The sequence below is a fragment of the Vombatus ursinus genome, unplaced genomic scaffold (assembly GCF_900497805.2).
Source record: "Vombatus ursinus unplaced genomic scaffold, bare-nosed wombat genome assembly UNPS02014793.1, whole genome shotgun sequence".
Taxonomy (NCBI): Eukaryota; Metazoa; Chordata; class Mammalia; order Diprotodontia; family Vombatidae; genus Vombatus; species Vombatus ursinus.
The window spans coordinates 12,545,171-12,558,354 of record NW_020954571.1 but is presented as its reverse complement, the minus strand read 5'-3'; the positions used below and the strand labels follow the sequence as shown (position 1 = coordinate 12,558,354).

Sequence of the window (13,184 nt, the reverse complement as noted above, 5' to 3'; positions counted from 1 at the left end):
ACTTGGGGTGGGATGAAGAAAAGCATCTTGGAGAACAGTGGATCTCAATACTTTCTAGTTTCAAGACCCACAGAGCTTTTGTTTGTGTGGGTTATATTCATTGACATTTATCATATTAGAAATGTTCCAGGGGCACCTAGGTGGCATAGTGGATAGACCCCTGCCCTTGGAGTCTGACCTCAGACACTTGGACATTTACTAGCTGTGTGACCCTGGGCAAGTCACTTAACCCTGATTGCCTCACCAAAAAATTAAAAAAAATAAGGCAAATAAAAACATCTTAGTGTTTTTATGAAAATACAGACTTCTTGGAAAGTGGGGGGAGGAGGGAGAGAGGCAGAGACCAGGGCACAATTTAAGCTGTATCTTGAAGACATTTAATGAAGCAGAAGTGATGGAGCATGTTCCAGTGAGTAGGGGAGATGGGAGATGGAGTGCTGGGGGTGAGGAACAGAGCCAATTCGGCCAGAGAGTCAGAAGGAGAGCTGCATAATGAGGCTGTACAGAGAAGCAGAGTTTATATTTTATCCTGGAGTAAAAAGGGAGCCATTAGAGATTTCTAAGCAGAAGACATGGTGAAAAGTTTTGCTTAGGGAAACAGTTTATAACAAGGCCCATAATCAATGATTTTGTTAAGGCCTGCCAGAGTCTGCATTCCAGTGGCAAAGCCTTCAAGAATGCAGGGTGATCTCTAAGTTATGCAGAGATCCACTGCACACAATGAACCAATATGGTTGATCTGAATGGAACCTAGGCAAGAGGGTTTTTCTAAGGTAGAAGACAGAGGGACATCTGACAGCCTCTCCCAATACAAATGACAGAATGACTTGTCAGACAGGTGTTGCTACCAAGAGGCCTTCCTTCCAGCCAAGCCAAATACTGATTATGGCCCAGGGAAATGTGAATGTTTAGGTTATTTAATGATGATACTGATAAGCTAACTTCAAGTGATTATATTTGCATATATTTCTCAATATTTGTATTTTCTATCTCCTAAAAGAAACTTTAGTCATTCTCAGCCTCTGGTATTATCCCCACACATCAGCACATTCGGAACTGGCCCCTTCAAGGGGTCATTCCTTCAAGGACCTCTATTAGACATCTTCACAGATAAGAGAAAAAGTCTAAGCAACCATAAATTAAAAAATCCTTTCCCACTTTTTAGAATCCAGACATCTATTCATTCAGGGGTAGGAAATATACTGAGAACAAAAATGGAGGAAAATGTTATCCCTGGCTCCAAACAGCTTATGCTTTTATATGCTATCCACAGGGGATACAGCAAAACTAAAACCAAATTTCTCTTCACTTCCCCAGGTACAATGCCAACCAAAAGCAATTAAAAACAAAATACTCAGCATGCTCACTATTAACACAGGCACCATAGCATCACTGTATAAACTGCTAGAAAGACTGCTTCTAGATTTTGACTGCACCCTTAGGTGCAGCCTGGAAGACACTGTAAAGGGACTTCTCCCTGAGTGAAGGTGGTATTAAAAAGTGGTCTAAAAGCAGCCAGTAAGTATGCTAGCTCCTTTTTGCCTACAGAATTGAAAGGGTAAGAAAAAGATGAAAGATGTAGCAAGGTTGACTGAATGGGGGATTCCTTGGGTATGTATAGTTTAAGTAACTGGTAGAGGCTAATAAAAAGTTTGACTATGCCTGAGGAAGGTAAAAATGGAGTAAGAAGAACAGGGCAATAAAGTTTGTGCCTAGGGTTGAAATTGCTGTTAAGAAAAGAAAGATGGAAGTTAAGAGTAAGTTGGAAGAACATTTTTGCAATAGGAAAGAAGGTGATTATTGAAAGAGTTTCTAGACTCAACCAACTCTTGGTTGGAATATGGTGTGATAACATCTTCTGACCTCCAAATTTATTCCCAAGTACTGGGTTTTATTAGGATATTATAAGTAGAAGAGGTGTTTATTTTATAAAATTTAAGAAATAGAGAGGCAGCTAGGTGGGGCAGTGGATAGAGCACTGGCCCTGAAGTCAGGAGGACCTGAGTTCAAATCCGGCCTCAGACCAAACACTTGACACGTACTAGCTGTGTGACCCTGGGCAAGTCACTTAACCCCAATTGCCTCATCAAAAAAAATAAATAAATAAAAACTTAATCAAGAATTAAGGAAATCAAGCTAAAACCAGGACTAGGAAGAAATTAACTGCATATCCTCAACTTTTAACATAAGGGCTGGGCCAACTCACCCTCACACCAAATTTGTGTATTAACAAACATCTAGACTGCCAATTGTCCCTTCACTACCAACACAGAATTGTTTTTTAATCAGCTCACTTCCAACATTATCCCACAGACAGGAAACCTTGAACCCTAATTGCCTTACTATACTTACTAGCTTTGGGAAACAAACTGGGCAACCAAGTCACTTTGTTTGCCTCAGTTTCTTCAACTGTAAAATGGGGATAATAATAGTACCTAATTCTCAGGGTTGTTGTGAGGATCAAATGAGAAGCTATTTGTATATAGCATAGCATGCTTATTCCCTTCTCCCTTCCCAAGGAGGGGGTACCTTTAACCTGTCCTCTTCAGTCAATTCCATTTTTGAACAGCTCAAATTTCAAATTCCACCTATTGTGACCCAACAGAACCAGTCTAACCTCTCCTCCACATGAGGTTTCAAATACCTGAAGATTGTCACCATATCCTCTTAAGTATTTCATAAGAAATGATTATTTGCTGAACAGGATTATAAACTCTTAAAAAAGTCAGGAATTTTGCCTTTTAGATTTTTATGCCCTCTACAGCCCCTGGCATAGTATTGGGCATAGTACAAGGAAGAGTTACTTTTGTGCTAGTTCACGGAATATTGTATAGGATCTTTCATAAATCATAAAAAAATGGGCAAAAAAATACAAAGATTTGAAACACCAAGCTCCAACTTGTCAAAATATGACAGATGAAAACTACAAGTCACATTATATATTTCAAAGTCTGAGGTCTAAATGTTTTCACTGTGCCTATACCTTAGGCACAAAAGCTAGAAGTGAACTTACTTTTTTCTTGTCAACTACTAAGTGAAGAGTGTTTAAATTAAAACACGGTTTATAAGACTACTGAATTAAAGTACTTCTTTACTATCTTTTTCTAAATGTGCAACTATAATTGTCTGAAAACTTGCAATGGGGGCAGCTAGGTGGCACAGTGGATAAAGCACTGGCCCTGAAGTCAGGAGGACCTGAGTTCAAATCAGGCCGCAGACCAAACACTTGACACGTACTAGCTGTGTGACCTTGGGCAAGTCACTTAACCCCACTGCCTCACCCCCCCAAAAAAATTTGCAACTATAGGACTGGTGAGGTTTCAGTTTGCCTAGTCTTCCCAAATGAGAAGGTTTATAACTATACAAACAAGGACCAGTGTCTACTGAGGTAAAAATAATTTTACTGAAGAAACCTTAGTTTGGAGTGGAAGGCAGGAAGGATGCTTTTCCTTTTCTCCACATAGTTGGACATATACCTGACTTCCCTGAGCCAGAATAAGTGGGCAGAAGGGTGTGTCCTGGCTGCACAAGAAAAGGACAAACTATGAAGCCTGACGTGGCGGCACTGAACACAAGGCGGCCCTGTAACTGCCACTTCAAGGTGGCCACCACTGACTTTGAACGTTTACCTTAGTGTCATAAACTGACCTCTTAAAGTGGACTGGTGGTTGCAGGTGTGGCATATTTGAGCTATTTAACATACCTGGAAAGAACTCGGAAAAAACAAATTGAGGAGGGACAGTTGGTAATATGGTTGGGACAATACAACACTAACATGCTGGTTCCTAGTCAAAGAACAGACATAACTATTGATATAAAAATTTTAAGTACCATCAAAGATACTACAGCAAAATATCACAAAGACGATTATGACCAGGTGAGATTTCCACCATGAATGCAGCGCCAGATCAGTATTAGGAGAAGTATAAGCATAATTGACCATATCAAAAAATTCTATGTCATATCAACAGACGATGAAAAAGTTGACAAACTACACTCATTCCTTATAAAAATTCTAGAAAGCATAGGTATAAACAGTGATAAGTTAACATGATAAGTAGTATCTATCTAAAAGCAAGAGCAAAGCAAGCATTATCAATGTTAATTCCTGGGAATCTCTGGGCCCCTATGCTGTTCTGACTAGCAGTTTCTAAATGCCCCCAAGAGGACCTGAATCTCAGCTGTTTCTAACTACCACCCTGTTCCAGGACAGAGATCATCACAAGGCCAGTTCTGCAACACTCCCTAAAGCAGTTCAGCTGTTCTACATATCCCAGCTATACTCCCTGTTTCCCACAACTAAACCTTAAAGGAATCCCCTTTCTTCCCTCCCTTCCCAGACATCCCCCTATGAAAAGGCAGCAAGAACAGGGGTGAAGCAAGGTTTTCCATTATCATTAATATTCAAAATTATACTAAAAATGCTAGCTATAGCAATAAGCCAAGGAAAAGGAATAGAACCAATAAGACTAGGCAACAAGAAAACAAAACTATAGCTCTTTGCAGATGACATGAGGATACAGTATTTCTATATAATCAACAAAACCCAGCAGAAAGATATTCCATTTAAAATAACTGCGGACCGTATAAAATACCTTGGTGAATACCTGCGTAAACACAGAAACTATATGAAAACAATTACAAAACACTTTTCACACAAACACAGATCTAAATATTTAGAGCTATTAATTACTCATGGGTAGGCCAAGTAATATAATTAACATGACAATTCATATCAAGAATATTAAGGGAATTAATGAATAATTTTGCAGAAACAAAACCAATGCAGCCAAAATTAGAAGGAAAAAGGAAACTGGGAGAAAAAGTTTTTCTGATAAAGTTCTCATTTCTCAAATAGAGAAATGAGTCAAATTTATTAAAAAAAAAAGTTATCGGGGCAGCTCGGTGGTGCAGTGGATGGAGCTCTGGCCTTCGAGTCAGGACGTGAGTTTAAATCCAGTCTCAGATATATGAGACTTACTAGCTGTGTGACCCTGGGCAAGTCACTTAACCCCAATTGTCTCACCAAAAAAAAAAAAAAAAAAAAAAAAAAAAAAGCAAAAAAAAAAAACCAAACTGTCATTCCCCAATTGATAAATGGTCAAAGGATAGCAACAGGCAGTTTTCAGAGGAAGAAATAAAAGCAATGAACAATCATGAAAAAATGCTCTAGGTCACTAAAAATTTGAGAAGTGTAAATCTAAATTCTAAGGTGCCACCCCACACCTATCAAATTGGCTAAGATGACAGAAAAGGAAAATGACAAATGCTGAAGGGGATGTGGAAAAATAGGTGCGCTAATGCACTGCTGGTAGAGCTGTGTACTAGTTCAACCCTTCTGGAGAATGGTTTGGAATCATACCCAAAGAGCTATAAAATTGCATATCCTTTGACCCAACAATAACACTAGGTTTGTGTCTCAAAGACATCAGAGAAAAAGGAAAAGGATCCATCTGCACAAAAGTATTCATAGCAGCTTTTTCTGTGATGATAAAGGAATTGGAATTGAGGGGATGCCCATCAATTGGGGAATGACTGAACAAGTTGTGGTATGATTGTAATGGAATACTATTAAGCTGCAAGAAATGACAAAGGGGACAGTTTTAGAAAAACCTGGAAAGACTCATGAGCTGATGCAAAGCAAGGTGAGCAGAACAAGAAAAGCACTGTACACAGTAAGTGCAATCTTGTAATGATAAACTGTGAAAGACTTAGTTATCTATTCTGATCAATACAAAAATCTATCTATGACAATTCCAAACGACTCAAGAAATATGCTAATCCCCTTCAGAGAACTGATGAACTCTCAGTACAGATTGAAGCATATTTTTTCACTTTCTTTATTTCCTTTGCTTTTCATTTATTTATGGCAGCGTAGCTAATATGGAAATGCTTGTCATTTCCTTCTCTGGCTCATTTTTATAGATGAGAAAACTAACAGTTAAAGAGACTTGTCCAGGGTCACAGAGCTATTAAGTGTCTGAGGCCAGATTTCAGTTGAGGATGAATGAGTCTTCCTGACTTCAGGCCTGGCACTCTCTCCATTGTGTACCTAGAGGCATGCATACTGTGTTTTATCCTATTGCTTGCTTTCTCAATGGGTGGAGAGAAGACAGGGAAAGAATTTACAACAGAAAAGTTCTGAAAGAATGAAAAAACTATAAATAGAAAAAAGCAAATACGTCATATTACAAAATCTGGAGATAGACTATTGGCTTGAACTCCTCCCCATATTCCCCTGTTCAATCCCTGCATTAGTACCTAACCTCTACTCAGTAAACATGCTATTACAGGAGAGTTGGAGATGAGGAGACACTCATTGCTTGTTGGAAGGGGAAGCATATGATATCAGACAAAGAGAAAGTGATGGGAAGATATACAAGGTTGTGGCTGTGTGTATCATATCTCTAAGCTACATCCTTAAAGTATAAATTCCTTGGCTTTTCTAAACATTTTTTCAATTATCAAGAATTTTCTTTATATCCTGCCATCACTATATCCATACCTTCCACAACAAATTCCTTGAATTAAGACAGATGGTGTATATTACCTCCACAAGCTATATCTTCACAGAACAAACTCCTTGGCTTTAGATGCATTCTTTTTAGCTCCTAGTCTAAATTAGCCAAACTACTGTCTTCTGTTGAGATAAAACATCTCAAACTAACACTTCTATTATATTGCTCTATGAAGCAGGAGAATCTCTAGGAATGTGAGGCAGCTAACTTTATCATCATTCTGTGATTCAATATAATTTTTGTGAAGTTGTCTACCTAGGCTCTTATAATTAAAAAGGCTTACTTGCTTTCTAAACACAAGAGTTTATGAAAAAGGACAATCTCATTCACAGAAATGTTTTTCATTGTCTGGAAGAGTTTGAATCCTAACTCAGATGCCAGTTAGTGGTGTGACCCTGAGCAAATCACTTCACCTTTCTTAGCCTCCTCATGTCTAAAATGAGGATTAATTAGCAGCACCTACATCTTAGGGTAGTTAGGAAGATCAAATGACATGGCACATGTAAAGTGCTTTGCAAGTTTTAAAGTACTATGAAAATCAGTTATCTTGTAACTGATCTTTATAAAGATTTCTAGCCTTCACATTCCCACTTGGTGGCAAAGAACGTAGGAGCTCCTATTTCTCTTATGCATTCTTACCTCACCTCTCAACACAAAGATCAAGTGTACAACTACATTCTTCACAAAGGTCTTTATAGAGACATTCTGCCTGGTCAGAATGGGGAAACCCAAATTTGATATGACAAACAAACACAAACTTAAAAGGTTATGCAATGATCTAAGGGCCTAAGTCCAACAGGGAGCAGATCCTCTAACCATCAGGTACCTTTTGTTTTCACAAAGCCACATCCTGGAATGAAGTCAGAGATTGATACTTTTAAACCCTTCCAGCACATCCCCAACACCATGCATCTACTAATGCTTAAAGTGTCATCTCTACAAAAAAGTCCTAAAGTGTTGGACACTATGGGATGGTGGAAAGAACACTAAGAAATCCTAAGGCCTGTGCTCTTATTATTTTAATCACAAGGGATTATTATGAAGACCAACAGCTTGATGGAAAAAAAACCCACAGCACTGAAGGAAATATACTTATGTCATCTATAAGCCTCATAATTGTATGCCAAATTTTGTTGCATCTTGAAAATCATTTTTTTTTGAGGGGGAAGGCAATAGGGGTTAAGTGACTTGCCCAGGGTCACACAGCTATTGTCAAGCTTCTGAGGCAGGATTTGAACTCAGGTGCTCCTGATTCCAGAGCAGGGCTCTATCAATGCACCTCCTACCTGCCCAGTGAAGATCAATGAGGTGTTCAACAGGCTAGATCAAAAGAAATCAAGCAATTATTAAGTACTTACTATATGCCAGAATTCTATTTAAGTGGTGGGGATACAAAAATAACAATGAAAAAGTCCTTGCCTTCCAGGAGCTTCCATTCTAATAGGGAAGACAAGTACAAATATAACTATAGGTAGGGAGATAACTATATAGGAATATACAATGTTAAAACAGTTCATTATGGGGCTGGAGGGACACAATGGGAAGGAAAGATAAAAAAATGTTATAATGAACCTTTGACTAGGAAGAAAAAATATTTTGTCTTTTAATCTTAGCTCTTTGAATCTCATGATTCTTCATCTATAAAATGAGATACTTGATCTCTCGGATTCCTTTTAATTCTAATATACTTGATTCTATAATGGCTGATAACACACTGACAAACTTTAACCCTGTTTCCTTCAAAAATCTACTGGTACATAACACTTTTTGCTCTTCTTTAATCAAGTTATGTCTTAACTGTCCAGTAACAATGCAGTTTGTTGGCCTGCAAACTTCTCGGTATTTGATGCTGTAGGGTTAAGGGTTTTTTGTTTTCAGTGAAGTATAATAAAATATGCTGATTCACAGAATTTTAGATTATAGTTTATATGATTAAACATGAAATAATGAAAAGCATTTTATGACTCTCAGCTGCTCTAGGTACCACCACTTAACAGCTTCAAAATTTAAAAACAACAAAAAAATTCAAAATAAAAACCCAGACACGCTAAACAGGGTCCCTTCTTTTGTTATAATGCTACTTCCTTTTTCTTTAGAACTCCTAAACCTGTCCAAAATGCCTATAAGCATTTATTGGTTGGTTGTCCAGGAAAAGCTATTGCAGTTTCTGTCGGTCCTTTAAAACATTTCCCATTATTTACTTTTGCAAGGCAAGCCTCCATGTCATGATGCCATATTGCACAATGCCAACAAAAGCAGGTTGTATACAAAAGCTAAATGCCATTGTGTAAGGGAAAGGAGGGGTTGGGGGTGGGTCATAGCAACCTTTTCCTTCTCAGCTGGCTTTGCATTCCTAAGGGTGGGTCCTCCTCTGCATAGGGCCCATCCCTAAATCATGATCCCACTAGGAGCAAAGGGGAACCAAAGGCACCTCTTTCCATATGTCCACTTCTCCTAAACTGGTAGTTCAAGTTGCCACCTACAGGAGTTCTCATGGCACAGACAACTATGTAACTTTTTATTACTTCAAAACTTCATTTGTCATTCTTGGTCAGAAATTATTGTTTTGTTTTTTTTTTAAATAAAGACTTGTCTCTGACAAGGGTAGAATGTTAGAATGCAGGCATTAGCAGCCTTCTTAAAACCCTGTTGGGGGTGGTGGAGGAGGGAGTGTGTTTAACCTGGCTTCTTCCCGAGGATTTTTGGGGGGTGAGGTCACCAAAACGGGCCTATCTCCAACCAGTTCCCAGAATGCTTATTTTCAGTGTTACTTAAGTTGTCTTTTTTTCCTGATGTGGAAGAAAGGGAATGATAGAAGGAAGCAGCAGTTTGACAGTAAGACCACATACAAAAAAGGACATTAGTAGTCACCTTTAAAACAGCCAAATTTTTCCACTAGGAACCTTCACCTGGGTTAAACTATCAACCTTGGAGATGACTTAGAACAGCCCAGACCTTGTGTTATTTTTGCAGCCAAACGCTGCCTTCACAGAAAATTTTACTTCACTATGTAGTAAAACAAAGATCTCAGAAACTGCACTTTGTCCCCACCCCCTTATCACATCAAATAATAACAAATGAAAGATTCAAATGAAAGTGGTTATAAATTTTAAATATTTAGAATTACTTCTAAGATGAATCCAATCACATAAATGAATACAGGTCTGCTATAGGCCTAGAACTTGAGATCATATTCTGATAACATATTTACCTTAAATTATTCATTGCTATGTCATTGGCCACATCTTTTTTTAAAGTCTGAAAACAGGCTTAAATTTTCCAGTGTACACATAAAAAAAGGTGGGGGGGAGGGAACAAGCCAGCAGACTAAGTACCAGAAGGCCTATCTAGGTTCAAGTCTCTGCTCTGCTCTAATTAGACCTTAAGCATCATTTTACCTGTGTAGGCATCAGCGTCTTCATCTGCAGCAAAGGGTTCTTAACCTGAGGTATACAAACCTTCAGATTTCAAGGGAATATTCTTATTAACTTCTAATTAATATTTAGAATTTTCTTAAATTACTTAAATACCTTATCCTGAGATGGAGTTCATAGGCTTCCCAAAACTGTCCAATATGTGCCATTACACACACAAAAAGGGTTAAGAACCCCTAATCTAAATCCTACTAAAATCCTACACTCTTTAGGATTTATGACTTAAAAGGCCTAGACATCAATGTAAAATTGTTTAAAATGTATTCTGAGAAAATAATGCAAATGTCCCCAATTCTATAGTTTTTTAGCTTGTGGTTGGAGTAGGTGAATGTGAAGGTAGGAAATTAACAGACCACCTCTCAAACCTTGCTACCCATTTGTAACTACAGGCTAAGGCGCCAAAACATTTCATATTAACTGTTTTCTTGGCAACAGTATTCCTCCAATGGTGATTTTGGCATCCAGGATCATATCAACCACCAAAAATTATTGGTCCTGATAACAAGTCTCCTAACTCTTTGGAAATGACCAAACAAGTAGGCTTATACCTTCAAGATAAATACCAAGGAAGAGAATTCTCGAGCTCCAGAGAAACATCCTTATTCAAGGATGAAAAATATCAAAATGTGCCAACTGGAACCAACAGTATTTCATGTGAAAATGCTACAAGTACAGTTCAGAAACAATGATTTGGAGGAGGGAATGGCCACTTTCAATAGAAATTTATATTCTTCAGCAAGAGGCTGCAATAGACTAGGACAATATCTGACACAAAATCATTGCCATCGATGTCACTCTGTCAACTGTCATTGCCTGATGGGGGAAAACCCTATTCCCACCCTAATCTGAAAAATGGTAACGAGTAGATCTACAGTTGTTAACTGCGGAAGAATCACAAATAGAAATTATCAAATATAATTTTTTTCAGCTGTCTTTTTTCTTCCCCAGTATCCCTCAACTTTCAGAGTAATTTAATCCACCATGCCAACAGGCACTCTCTGGAGCCCACCTAAAAAGAGGCAGAGTTAAAGAAGAATTTTTTTGGGAGAGGCAATCGGGGTTAAGTGACTTGCCCAGGGTCACACAGCTAGTGTCTAAGTCAATGTCTAGCTGCCCCTAAAAAAGAAAATTTTAAAGAATAGGAATGAGCCTAATTGCTCACTTCCCCTCTTCCTACTTCTTGCTCTGGGCACAGTGATCACCACCCTCCTATGTTCATTATTTTCCAGTACCTAGGACATTGTAAGTAAGTGCTTAATAAATGCTCTATCTTTGAGCAGAGCTAGTTGGGGCAATGGAAAGAGCTCCAGCCTTGGAGTCAGGAGGACCTGAGTTCAAATCAGACCTTAGATATTTGACACTTACTAGCTGGGTGACTCTGGGCAAGTCCCTTAAACCCAATTGCCTCACCAAAAAGTTAAAAAAAAAAAAAAAAGCCTTCCTCCTTGACAGCAAGGGCCATCTCACTTTGTATCTGTATCTCCAGTGCCCAATATATACTAAGCCTTAATAAGCACTTTTCATTCATTCCTTGTTATTTCACTCAATTACTAACAGTGTGACCTTGGGCAAATCACACTTATCCTTGTGAGACTATAATAGGTGAATGGTTGTGGAGGGAAGCAGGGAGGCTGAGCTAACCCTAAACTTTGCCACAGTACACTAAAAGAGCCCTGGACCAGTAGTCAGCAGAATTAGCTCTGGTCTCACCACTTACTGTGTGATCTTGTCACTTATTCTCTGTGCCTCAATTTTCTCATCAGTAAAATGGATGTAACAGTTAACTTTTTTGCTTCACAAAGCTGTTACTGAGAAATAAAGAGATGTCAAAGTGCTCTGAAAACTGTAAATCACCACACTGTAAAGGAATTATTCCTTTGTACAAGGCACTGTCGTAGGTGTCGTGGGAAGATTTCCAAGATGCCTAAAAACTGAGGCTACCTTGGAGCTTAACTGCTGAGATAAGAGGTACCACCTAACAGGTAAATATAATAGTAGGCAATGTGTGAATACCAGAAGAGTAAGTAACAATTAACCAATTAACTAATGTTTACGAAGTTTCTAGTATATGCCAGGTCCTGCTAATACAAAGACAAAGATGTCAGAGTCTCTGCCTTCAAGGAGAAGGCACACAAGCATATATAAAAATAAATAGAAGGTAAATGTTTTGGGGGCAGGCGCTGGCAGTTAAGAAGAACAGTCTTTAGAAAGTCAGATTTGAGCTGAGCTTTGAAGGAAACTAGGAATTCTAAGACAGAGATGAGGGAGCAAAGAATATATGTTTTAGGAGGAAGGAAATCCTTTCTGAGCAAAAAGTTTGATAAATAACAATTCACAAATAAGAGCCTTAGCCACTCACTAGCTTCAGAAAGCCAAGAAGTAGCTGTGATTTTCAGGAAAACTGGGTCTATTACCTCACATCAGCCCCAAACAATTATCCCTACTCAACAAAAATAAATCAACACTAGAAGTGAAATGACTTAGTATACATATCTATACTAAGTAGCAGTTAGTATTCAAGATCCCCACAGATGTATACTAAGTAGCAGTTGGTATTCAAAGCAAGTCTCCAGACTTAAGTTCAGGGCTCCTCCCATTGCTTCAGGCTTCCCAAGTAAACGGAGGGAGGGGATTGTGGATTGGCTCTACTACTTTCATTCTAACTCTCAGCTTTGCAATAGTTTTAGATCTGGTATGACTAGTCCACCTTCCTTTGCATTTTTTATTTCATTAATTCCCTTAATATTAACTTCTTGTTCTTCCAAATGAAATATTTTTTTTAGCTCAGTAAGTTTTGGTAGCATGGCATGGCACTTATTAAATAAATTTAGGTAGAATTCATTTTTATTATATTAGTTTGGCGTACCCATGAACAATTTATATTTCCCCAATTTTTTACATCTAACTTTGTATGAAGTGTTTTGCAATTGTGTTCATGCAGTTCCTGGGCTTGTCTTGGCAAGGAGACTCCCAAATATTTCATACTGTCCAATTATTTTAAATGGAATTTCTCTATCTCCTGCTGCTGGGTTTTGTTAGTATTATATGGAAATACCAATGATTTATATGGGTTTACTTCATATGCTGCAACTGCTAAAATTGTTAATTATTTCAAATAGTTTTTAGTTGATTCTCTAAGTAAACCATCATATCCTCTGCAAAGAGTGATAGGCTGGTTTCCTCACTGCCTATTCTAATTCCTTCAATTTCTTTTTCTTCTCTTATTGCTAAA

At 38.1% G+C, this 13,184-nt stretch overlaps 1 protein-coding gene across 2 annotated transcripts in view; it reads right to left on the bottom strand.

Annotated features, from left to right (window-relative positions):
- Positions 1 to 13,184, bottom strand: part of SLC31A1 (solute carrier family 31 member 1) — a 30,473-nt gene that overhangs the window by 16,444 nt on the left and 845 nt on the right. The gene's annotated exons all lie outside the window — the stretch shown is intronic.